Genomic DNA, 11,461 nt, shown 5'->3' with positions numbered 1-11,461 from the left:
CGGTCATCTCATTCCGAGTTCTCTGGACCCTCAGGGTCGTTCTTCTTGCCAGAGTTTTCTGTCCCTGTTGCGTCCCCTCGTTTGTCCTGTGCTGTGTCACGGGTGTTGGTGTGTGTTTGGCCCGGAGCTGCTCTGCCTTGCTGCTCAGTCTGGGTGTAGGGGTACGAGGGTAATAGTCCTGGGGGCTTGAAATTTGTGATGTGGGGTGTAGTAGGCCTGTAGAGGGTATTCCTAGATTGCCACAAGATGTGTGGAGCTGTCAAGGTATCCTGCAGCACTCTGACTTTTGTCCGAACTTTCTTTCAGATGCAGAGAGATGAAATCTGTGGCAGAGCCCCCCATCCTGGGTGAGGGGCTCCCCTGAGAAGGTCAGTCCCTGTTTCTGTTTGCAGGGGAGGTGTAAATGATGGCTGTGTTACAGCTCTGTTCTTTGTCTTTATTTTTAGGTGGTGAAGCCGGATCTCAGCAGTCAAGCTGACGTGGGCGAGGTGAGCAGTGACGGGTGGACAGAAGCCGTTGCTATTGTTCAAGCCTCACTCGCTGGTGCAACTCTAAGCCTCCGTTATTGTGTGTTTTAGGGAGTCCACTCGCAGGAGGCCGAGCTCCCCTCTCACCAACGGGACGACAGACCCGCGGTCACCTCACCCGTGAGCCCTCCGGGAGCATTCCAGGAGTCTGTGATGGAGCCTTGATCTTCTCCTTGTGAAGGCCCCATCCAGGTAGGCTTGGATAACGGCCGAGGAGTTGAGGTGAGTCAGGGAGGAGAAGGAGGAGGAGGGAGGGTCCCCTCAAGTTCCAGCGCTGCCACGTCACCTTGTCTGCTCTTTACCCAGGCAGACCCTGCGACGCCGGCGTTGGCCTCTGAGCGCAGCTGAAGCGCGGGGCCGAGGACACAGGCAAGCTTAGAAGACAGTGAGTAGCAGAATTGTCGGGGTTTGGGTGATGGGCTGCTAAGATCACGCATTCATGTTTGGTTTTCTTTGTTGTAGCTGACTAAGAGACAAGAGCCCAGCGACAGCAGGAATTTTCCTGAGGCAGAGGCGGCCTTCTTTGGACCTGGCAGGGATTTGCCTCCCTGGATGCCTGAGAGATAAGTGGAGGGTGATGGCTCACAGAGGGGATGAAAGCAGGATGCCAGGGCAGGGATCACCGGGAGGGGTTTTTTAAGTCAGATTTGGAGTTGGGGGCACCAAGATGTGACCCCTTAGGCTACATGAAGGGAAAGTCTCATTTTTCATGTCAGTGCTGAGGTGTGCAGGGCAGAGCAGTCCTGGTGTGTGTTGTGTCACTTGTCTGTTGTGCACTCTGTCTGTTTGGTGTCTTGTCTTTTCCTTTAGTCCTTTCAGGGGCCTGTCCAAACCCCTGGCATCAGTCTTAGCATTTCTGATCTCTGTGCTCCTCAGCCGGGTGCCTTTGCCTCAGCTGCTCGGACACTCATCAGAATCCATCTCTCTTCACAAGCATCCAGTCCGATGCCTTTTCAGGTCTTGTTCTGAGCTGTACTGACAGCCGTGCACCGCCCTGATCCATTCCGGCGGGTTAGGTCTTGTGAGAATGCAAAGACAGGTGGAGGATTCTGACCGTAGGGTTCTCGGGCATCCATCTCTGCGTTTCTTGGGATAAGTCATCCCGATGGCATCTTGTTCCTGCAGGGTTCTCTGAGCCTGGCCAGCTCACCTTCCGTCTCACCTCGGTCATCTCATTCCAAGTTCTCTGGACCCTCAGGGTCATTCTTCTTGCCCAGAGTTTTCTGTCCCTGTTGTGTCCCCTCGTTTGTCCTGTGCTGTGTCACGGGTGTTGGTGTGTGTTTGGCCGGGAGCTGCTCTGCCTTGCTGCTCAGTCTGGGTGTAGGGGTACGAGGGTAATAGTGCCGGGGGCTTGAAATTTGTGATGTGGGGTGTGGTTAGACTGTAGAGGGTATTCCTAGATTGCCACAAGATGTGTGGAGCTGTCAAGGTATCCTGCAGCACTCTGACTGTTGTCCTGACTTTGTTTCAGATGCAGAGGGATGAAATCCGTGGCAGAGCCCCCCATCCTGGGTGAGGGGCTCCCCTGAGAAGATCGATCGCTATTCAAGGTGAGAGTCACACATTTCACATTTATTGGCACTCCAGTGCAGGCCACCTGCGTTTACAGCTTCAAACAGGTGAGTCCCTTGGTAACCCCCCTGGGCAGCAGCTGGAGCCTGCTCCGGGCTGGGCTGAGGGAGCAAACACTTGTGGCTGACACAGCTCCACACTGAGGGTACTTGGGAAAACACCTGCCTTGTCCTGGATTTTTTTTTTTTTTTTTGAGCTTTTGACAAGGTTTTAATCATCACCTTGGTAAAAATAAATGGTAAGGACTGAAAACATGAGAGGCTGGCAGGTTATGCTCATGAATGAGAACTTTTTTTTTGAATAACTGTGCGGCCTATATCCTATTTTTGAGACTCTCTTTTTTGGCTGACTTTACTGTAAAAAATCTAATTTCAATTTAGCTGCCTCAATAATGAATTTATGGTACAAATATGTTCTAGCGGCAGGAGCTTAAAGTAGTAACACCAACATGCCACCTCTGGAATAAAGTCCTGTGTCTCCTCAGACCTACTGGTTTGCAGTAGAGTTTGTACACCTTTCGCTGCAGCTGTGGTTCTTAATAACTGGAAGTCCAGGGATTCTGGGCGATTCCCATAAGTTCTCCTGTTTTGTAGGAGCTGCACGGTGAGGTCAGCATTCTGAGGGAGGCCCTGGCACAGCTGCCAAGGGCAAGGAACGTGGAGCATCCCGGGGCTTCTCCCGCCCGAGTTTCTCCCGGAGCGTGCTGCGTGTCATGCCGGATGTTTAACCCGGGTTTGGGGTGTTCTCCTGCAGTCCCAGCTCTAACTGCTGCCCCCGAGCCCCGGCCTTGCTCTGTCCCAGCACTGAACCTGGCAGGTGGGTGTGCTTTTCCAGCCCTTGAATCCCACGGGCAATCCCAGATTCCCGGAGCTCCCCGAGGCACAGCCTGGCCTCCCTCCCTGGGAGCTGCACCTCAGTCTGCCTGGACCAAGGCCATCCTGTTTGAGACTTTATTCCTGTTGTTTTTCCTCTTGCAGGTTGTGGGCAAAAAGGAGAGAGCCAGTAGGAAGTGAAGCCACTGGAAGGCCTTATCCCAGTCCAAGGTTCCCACTTTTCTTTCTGACTCCTGGATAATTGCCTGGCCATAACTGGACAGAGACTGTCAGTTTGATTTCCTGCCTTTTCCAATAAATCCTTGCTTTCAGCTGGAGTGTATTCCTGGTGTCATCCCCCTCCTCGTCCGTGGATGTGTAAATAAAATTCCTGACTTGCCGAGTCCAATTTTGTTATTGCAGGAAGTGTGGTGCTTTTGTTCCACTGAAACTTCCCAACTCTGCTGAGAGTTTCCGATGTCAAATACAAGTAAGATTCGAGTTTCTTTGCATTGTTACTCCCACAAAACACAGATCATTCTTGGATAGGAGTAGCTGGACCTGTTGAATTTCCACTTCCCTTTAAACTTAGAGCAGAGGAAGCAGATTTAAATTTGTTGTTCCATGAACTTCCACCAACTTGATGACTGTTCCAAAAGTTTGCAGTATTAGAAATGCCTAAGCTTGTTTTCCAGGCAAGCTGGGATTTAGATGTTATTTCTTCCTTTTATTTGATGTTTTTTCTCTCTCTGATTCTAGTAAGAGAATATATTTTTTTTTCCAGTTTTCCATCCTAATTGGAGTTTTTGTACATTGTAGGGCACATTTCCAAGGAAATTTTCCAAATTCATGTTGGTAAAGCAGGAGCTATTCAGCACCATGCTGCCACTTTTTTCCTTTCAACCCCTTAACAGGTCTCATTCTACCCATACACAGTATTACCAGCAATAACTTGGTGTCGAGTTGTATTTCAGAGGTAGCAATAAAACAAAGTTGACATTTTATTTTGTGCCTCTCTGAACCTCTTTGTTTATTAACAAAGAACTCCAAAACAAAGCAAACAGAAAAACAAAAACCAAAACAAAAGCCCCTACAAACACTGCCCCCCAAGAAAAAACAATGACAGAGAAAACATACCAACATTATTAAATAAAAATTAAATCTTTACCCCTTAGAAAACGAGGCTAATTTAATTTTAATTCATTGTGGTTCTGATGTGTTAGGTAAATGAATTCATATAGTTTAAAAAATAAACAAGTCAACACAAATTAAATAAATACAAAAATAGAAAAATATAAGTAACAAAAATAGAAATATAAAATACAGTTTTAAGGGGTGAGAAAATCTCTAGAAAAGCTAAAGCTTTTACAGTATCCCCTAAATAGGTGGTACTCTCTTAACTGCTGCAGAGCGTTGAAACAAGCCTAGAGAAGCTTCAGTGTGCACCAAAAGCAGCTGCTGCTATAGGAAACCGGTGTTGTTTTAAGACCTCCCCCTCCCAAGTTCCTTGCACTTTGTGTTCACAGAGAAGTCACACGAGTCCTGATATATTTTTCCTTTCTTCAAGGATGATGACAACAAGAAAAGTCAACTCTTTAATTTTTGCTTATCCCTAGCAAGCAAAGCCCGGTGCCCCAGTGTGTCGGTGCAAACAGTGAAATGTCTGCAGCAAGTTCCCTCTGCCCCGCCCTCACCCTCGGGCTGGCAGCAGCTGCACGTGTGAGCTGTTAGGATAACGAGGGGACAGAGCAGCCGCAGGCGTGAGCTGTAAAGGATAATGAGGGGCAGGTGGCTCCTGCCCGAGCTGCTTACGCGGGGAGCCTCAGCTCAGTCTAGCGTGGAGCTGCCGGAGGGAGCAGCTTCTGCGAGGCTCTCTGGAGTGTCTTACGGGATGATGGCGAGCTCGTCTTACAGAGTTTGGGGGAACCCTCGGATATGGAGTATTGCTTCAGGAGATGCCGAGGGACAAACCTTTGTGCCGGGCAGCAGGAGCAGGTGAGCCGGTGTGGATTTGTAGGGGGGACTTTTCTCCTTTTCCCTTTCAATTTTGTCTTCCCAATCCTTCCCTGGCGTCCCTAGAAAAAAAAAAAAGGGGGTTTTGAGGACAAAAGAGTTTAAATTGAGGAAAGAAACTCCTTTTATTGTCTGTGTTCAAACTGGGGGAATCCCCCTTCACCTGGGATTTTAATAAATAGTGGTACTTCTATGCGGTGCTTTTATTACTTTATTACTTATATGGTGCTTTTATTCAATATTGCATTCTTTGGTGGTACATAGTGTTTCATGTTATTTTTTGGTATTATTTATTGCCTGTAATTTGGTTTTTGAGGGAAGGTAACTGTATGGATGGGTTTGTTTGTATTTGAGGTAGAATTAATTTAAGTAGCTTTTTTTTTTTTTTTTTTTTTTTTAAATAGGCTTCTGATACGTGCGATTGGGGTTTTGTTTTTGTTTATTGTATGTAGGGATTCAGATTACCTAGGGCCAGCCTGGCCGGTGGAGGTTTTGTTAGATGCAATTTTAATATTTTTAAAAGTTTTTTTCTGTTTAGTTGTTTTAAGGTGGTTTTCAATAATTTTTTGTGTAGTTTTATTTTGTTTGTAGATGGTGTATGCTAAGGGATACGGTCTATTTATTTCATGGTAGGTTTCTTAGTTTACATGTCGATCAGATTGTTTTAGAACTGAGTTTTATTGTTGAAATATTTTTTTTTGGTGAGATATTGTATTTTTAAAGGAAATGTTTTCTAAGGTTTACAATGGTGGAAGTGGCTGTAGGGTGAGGTATAGGGGAGGTTATTTATTTAGCGGTGGCTTTTATCATGGTGAGTATGTAGTGTTTGTTTTGGTGGGTTGAGGTAGTGGAATGTAGGTAATTTTTTTGTGTTTCCTAATATTTGTAATTGGACTATTGTTTATTATAGTATAGGGGTTAATTTATTTGGCTTGTTTGATTGCAGTATATGTTTTATACTTATGGATCATTTGAAAGGTATTGTTTATAGTTACATTGATTTTTTTGGTTTTGTGTGTATTTATAAGTGGTATTTTTGTTTTGATGGTTTGAGGTTTATGGGTTTCTTGAGTTAGGAATTATTTGTTTTGGTGTTTTTAATTGAAGTTTATTTGTGACTTCTTTGTTGTGTAGTTTGATTTGTTTGTTGCTGTCGAGGTTTAGGGTAAATTTGGGAGGAAACCTTTGAATGGGCTTCTTCTGGAAAGTAAACCTAAACAGTCTCATTCTTTTAAACTGCTTTTGCAAAGAACTTCTTTGGAGAAAAGTGGGAAAACCTATTTATTTAACAAACAAAGTGGTCACAAGCATAAAGAATGAATAATATGAAATAATAAAACTTTTTGTTGTTTTGAAGCGAGATGGTAACTTCAGAAAGTCTTTGCTGTGGGCTGTAGCTGAGCTCTTTTGGTCTCTTATCAGCTGTTCTGGTGTTGATAAAATGCTCAGGTGCAGGCCCCGTGGGCTGCAGGTGCCAGCTCTCGGCGCTGCTCTGGGTTTTTCAGTCTGCAGCAGGTTTAAACAGTCCTAAGAAAAAGGAAAACAAATAGCGAGGGAACTTCTCTGCCCTAACTAGCTGAAACCAAGAGCAAAGCACATCTTTGTGCTGCAGTCTGTCTGTGCTTGAGCTGAATATACGAGAGAGGGTATTCAGAGGAGTGAAAGTCGTTTTCTTAAAACAAACTGCAACCATTTTCTTTCCTTGCTTAGCTCTCAAAATCAGTCTTAAAGGTCCAGAACAAGCGACTGGGGATACAAGCGGCATAAAGTCACTCTAGGGCATTCTATGTCTTATCCCCATATCATAAACTTATCAAAACAAATTGAATTCTAACTCTAGGAACACATATATTCCACACACTTATGTCTTTATAGAAGCAACATACAGCTGTATACAGACAATGGTAGCGATAGTTAATAAACAGTGATGCTTACAGATGGTTCTTACTTAACAGTTAGATTTTCTGGACGTTCACATCCGTGTTGTTTCTTTTTTCTGTGCTGTTCACTATGTGCAACTCGGTTGCAGTCATTTGGCAGTCTAAGGGGAGCCAAGGTTGCAGCTACTGACAGCTTGGACCTGGGAGTAAAGTGCAGCAGTGTTCAGAATTGCAAGTGGCAGAAGCCCACTCCCGGGCACAGAGCTCTGTGCAGGAACGGTGGGTGTCTTCTGTGGGAAGCTATACTCACCGACTAAGTTCCTGATGTCAGTTTGCAGAAGGTGTTTGGCAGTCTAAGGGCAGCTAGGGTTTCAGCTTCTGGCAGCTTGGTTCTGGGAGTAATGTGCACTGTTCAGAATTCTAAGTGGCAGAAGCCCACTCCCGAACACAGAGCTCTGTGCAGGAACGGTGGGTCTTTTCTGTGGGAACCTAAACTAACCCCAGCAGGCTCCTGATGTCAGTTTATGGGATGGATTTGGCACTCCAAGGACAGTTAGGGTTCCAGGATCTGGGAGCTTGGATCTGGCAGATGTCCTGTGCTGAACTTAATTTTATCAGGTAGCAGCCCACTCCAGGGCAGAGAGCTCTGTGTAGGAACAATGGGTCTCTTCTGTGGGAAGCTAAACTCACCCCCTAAGTTCCTAATGTCAGGTCGTAGGAGACATTTGGCACTCCAAGGACAGTTAGGGTTCCAGCCTCTGGGAGCTTGGATATGGGAGAAGTGCAGCAGTGTTCCGAATTGAAAGTGGCAGAAGCCCACTCCGGGGCACAGAGCTCTGTGCAGGAACGGTGGCCGCTTTTCTGGGGAAAGTAAATATACCTCTCTGGTTCAGATTGTCAGTTTTAAGGAGCCATTTGGCAGTCCAAGGGGAGCCAGGCTTCCAGCTTCTGGGAGCTTGGTTCTGGGAGTAATGTGCACTGTTCAGAATTCTAAGTGGCAGAAGCCCACTCCCGAACACAGAGCTCTGTGCAGGAACAGTGGGTCTTTTCTGTGGGAAACTTAACTCCCCCCATAAGTCTCCTGATGTCAGTTTATGGGATGGATTTGGCACTCCAAGGACAGTTAGGGTTCCAGCTTCTGGGAGCTTGGATCTGGCAGATGTCCTGTGCTGAACCTAATTTTATCAGGTAGCAGCCCACTCTGGGGCAGAGAGCTCTGTGCAGGAACAGTGGCTCTCTTCTGTGGGAAGCTAAACTCACCCCCCGAAGTTCCTAATGTCAGGTTGTAGGAGACATTGGGCACTCCAAGGACAGTTAGGGTTCCAGCTTCTGACAGCTTGGTTCTGGGAGTAATGTGCACTGTTCAGAATTCTAAGTGGCAGAAACCCACTCCCGGGCACAGAGCTCTGTGCAGGAGCTGTGGGTCTCTTCTGTGGGAAGCTAAACTCACCCCCCGAAGTTCCTAATGTCAGGTTGTAGGAGACGTTTGGCACTCGCAGGACAGTTAGGGTTCCAGCTTCTGACAGCTTGGATATGGGAGAAGTGCAGCAGTGTTCAGAATTCTAAGTGGCAGAAGCCCACTCCGGGGCAGAGTGCTCTGTGCAGGAACGGTGGGTCTTTTCTGTGGAAAGCTAAACTCACCCCTCCACGTTCCTGATGTCAGTTTGCAGGGGGTGTTTGGCAGTCTAAGGGCAGCTAGGGTTTCAGCTTCATGGCAGCTTGGTTGTGGGAGTAAGTACACTGTTCAGAATTCTAAGTGGCAGAAGCCCACTCCTGGACACAGAGCTCTGTGCAGGAACAGTGGCTCTCTTCTGTGGGAAGCTATACTCACCGACTAAGTTCCTAATGTCAGGTTGTAGGAGACATTGGGCACTCCAAGGACAGTTAGGGTTCCAGCTTCTGACCGCTTGGTTGTGGGAGTAATGTGCACTGTTCAGAATTCTAAGTGGCAGAAGCCCACTCCGGGACACAGAGCTCTGTGCAGGAACTGTGTGTCTTTTCTGTGGGAAACTAAACTCACCCCAGCAGGTTCCTGATGTCAGGCTGTAGGAGACATTTGGCACTCCAAGGACAGTAAGGGTTCCAGCTTTTGGATGCTTGGATCTGGCAGAAGTCCTGTGCTGAACTTATTTTTAGCAGTTCGCAGCCCACTCCGTGGCCGAGAGTTCTATGCAGGAACGGTGGGTCTTTTCTGTGGAAAGCTAAACTCACCCCTCCAAGTTCCTGATGTCAGTTTGCAGGGGATGTTTGGCAGTCTAAGGGCAGCTAGGGTTTCAGCTTCATGGCAGCTTGGTTGTGGGAGTAAGTACACTGTTCAGAATTCTAAGTGGCAGAAGCCCACTCCCGGGCACAGAGCTCTGTGCAGGAACAGCGGCTCTCTTCTGTGGGAAGCTATACTCACCGACTAAGTTCCTAATGTCAGGTTGTAGGAGACATTGGGCACTCCAAGGACAGTTAGGGTTCCAGCTTCTGACAGCTTTGTTGTGGGAGTAATGTGCACTGTTCAGAATTCTAAGTGGCAGAAGCCCACTCCCGGGCACAGAGCTCTGTGCAGGAACAGTGCCTCTCTTCTGTGGGAAGCTAAACTCACCCCCTAAGTTCCTGATGTCAGGTTGTAGGAGACATTGGGCACTCCAGGGACAGTTAGGGTTCCAGCTTCTGGATGCTTGGATCTGGCAGAAGTCCTGTGCTGAACTTATTTTTATCAGTTCGCAGCCCACTCTGTGGCCGAGAGTTCTGTGCAGGAACGGTGGGTCTTTTCTGTGAAAAGCTAAACTCACCCCTCCACGTTCCTGATGTCAGTTTGCAGGGGGTGTTTGGCAGTCTAAGGGCAGCTAGGGTTTCAGCTTCATGGCAGCTTGGTTGTGGGAGTAAGTACACTGTTCAGAATTCTAAGTGGCAGAAGCCCACTCCTGGACACAGAGCTCTGTGCAGGAACTGTGGCTCTCTTCTGTGGGAAGCTATTCTCACCGACTAAGTTCCTAATGTCAGGTTGTAGGAGACATTGGGCACTCGCAGGACACTTAGCGTTCCAGCTTCTGGGAGCTTGGATATGGGAGAAGTGCAGCAGTGTTCAGAATTGTAAGTGGCAGAAGCCCACTCCCGGGCACAGAGCTCTGTGCAGGAACAGTGGCTCTCTTCTGTGGGAAGCTATACTCACCCCCTAAGTTCCTAATGGCAGGTTGTAGGAGACATTGGGCACTCCAGGGACAGTTAGGGTTCCAGCTTCTGACAGCTTGGTTCTGGGAGTAATGTGCACTGTTCAGAATTCTAAGTGGCAGAAGCCCACTCCCGGGCACAGAGCTCTGTGCAGGAACGGTGGGTCTTTTCTGTGGGAAACTAAACTCACCCCTCCAAGTTCCTGATGTCAGTTTGCATGGGGTGCTTGGCAGTCTAAGGGCAGCTAGGGTTTCAGCTTCATGGCAGCTTGGTTGTGGGTGTAAGTACACTGTTCAGAATTCTAAGTGGCAGAAGCCCACTCCCGGGTACAGAGCTCTGTGCAGGAACAGTGGCTCTCTTCTGTGGGAAGCTAAACTCACCCCCCTAAGTTCCTAATGTCAGGTCGTAGGAGACATTGGGCACTCGCAGGACAGTTAGGGTTCCAGCTTCTGGGAGCTTGGCTATGGGAGAAGTGCAGCAGTGTTCAGAATTCTAAGTGGCAGAAGCCCACTCCGGGGCACAGAGCTCTGTGCAGGAACAGCGGCTCTCTTCTGTGGGAAGCTATACTCACCGACTAAGTTCCTGATGTCAGGTTGTAGGAGACATTGGGCACTCCAAGGACAGTTAGGGTTCCAGCTTCTGACAGCTTGGTTCTGGGAGTAATGTGCACTGTTCAGAATTCTAAGTGGCAGAAGCCCACTTTGGGACACAGAGCTCTGTGCAGGAACTGTGGGTCTTTTCTGTGGGAAACTAAACTCCCCCCAGCAGGTTCCTGATGTCAGGCTGTAGGAGACATTTGGCGCTCCAAGGCTAGTAAGGGTTCCAGCTTCTGGATGCTTGGATCTGGCAGAAGTCCTGTGCTGAACTTATTTTTATCAGTTAGCAGCCCACTCCGTGGCCGAGAGTTCTATGCAGGAACGGTGGGTCTTTTCTGTGGGAAGCTATACTCACCGACTAAGTTCCTAATGTCAGGTTGTAGGAGACATTTGGCGCTCCAAGGCCAGTTAGGGTTCCAGCTTCTGGATGATTGGATCTGGCAGAAGTCCTGTGCTGAACTTATTATTATCAGTTAGCAGCCCACTCCGTTGCCGAGAGTTCTGTGCAGGAACTGTGGGTCTCTTCTGTGGGAAGCTAAACTCACCCCCCGAAGTTCCTAATGTCAGGTTGTAGGAGACATTGGGCACTCGCAGGACAGTTAGGGTTCCAGCTTCTGGGAGCTTGGCTATGGGGGAAGTGCAGCAGTGTTCAGAATTCTAAGTGGCAGAAGCCCACTTCCGGGCAAAGAACTCTGTGCAGGAACAGTGGTTCTCTTCTGTGGGAAGGTATACTCACCCCCTAAGTTCCTAATGGCAGGTTTTAGGAGACATTGGGCACTCCAAGGACAGTTAGGGTTCCAGCTTCTGACAGCTTGGTTCTGGGAGTAATGTGCACTGTTCAGAATTCTAAGTGGCAGAAGCCCACTCCGGGACACAGAGCTCTGTGTAGGAACTGTGGGTCT

General features: G+C 47.9%; 2 long non-coding RNA genes across 2 annotated transcripts in view; both read left to right on the top strand.

The window, feature by feature from the left end:
• The first annotated feature begins 66 nt into the window (after window positions 1–66).
• LOC136304761 (uncharacterized) lies at window positions 67–3,320 on the top strand. Its single transcript, XR_010724802.1, has 7 exons — window positions 67–368; window positions 447–488; window positions 579–749; window positions 834–912; window positions 990–2,077; window positions 2,693–2,915; window positions 3,077–3,320. It is a non-coding gene; the product is annotated as an uncharacterized lncRNA (long non-coding RNA).
• Window positions 3,321–4,674: 1,354 nt separating this feature from the next.
• LOC136304756 (uncharacterized) overlaps window positions 4,675–11,461 on the top strand; it is an 86,440-nt gene continuing 79,653 nt past the window's right edge. The window contains exon 1 of the long non-coding RNA XR_010724793.1: window positions 4,675–4,906. This is a non-coding gene — a long non-coding RNA (uncharacterized lncRNA). The remainder of the gene's footprint in view (window positions 4,907–11,461) is intronic.

The sequence above is a fragment of the Chamaea fasciata genome, unplaced genomic scaffold (assembly GCF_029207755.1).
Source record: "Chamaea fasciata isolate MVZ Bird 193981 ecotype frontalis unplaced genomic scaffold, bChaFas1.0.hap1 SCAF_164, whole genome shotgun sequence".
NCBI classification, from domain to species: Eukaryota; Metazoa; Chordata; class Aves; order Passeriformes; family Sylviidae; genus Chamaea; species Chamaea fasciata.
The sequence above is the reverse complement of the archived record's forward strand: the minus strand, read 5'-3'. Positions and strand labels throughout refer to the sequence as shown.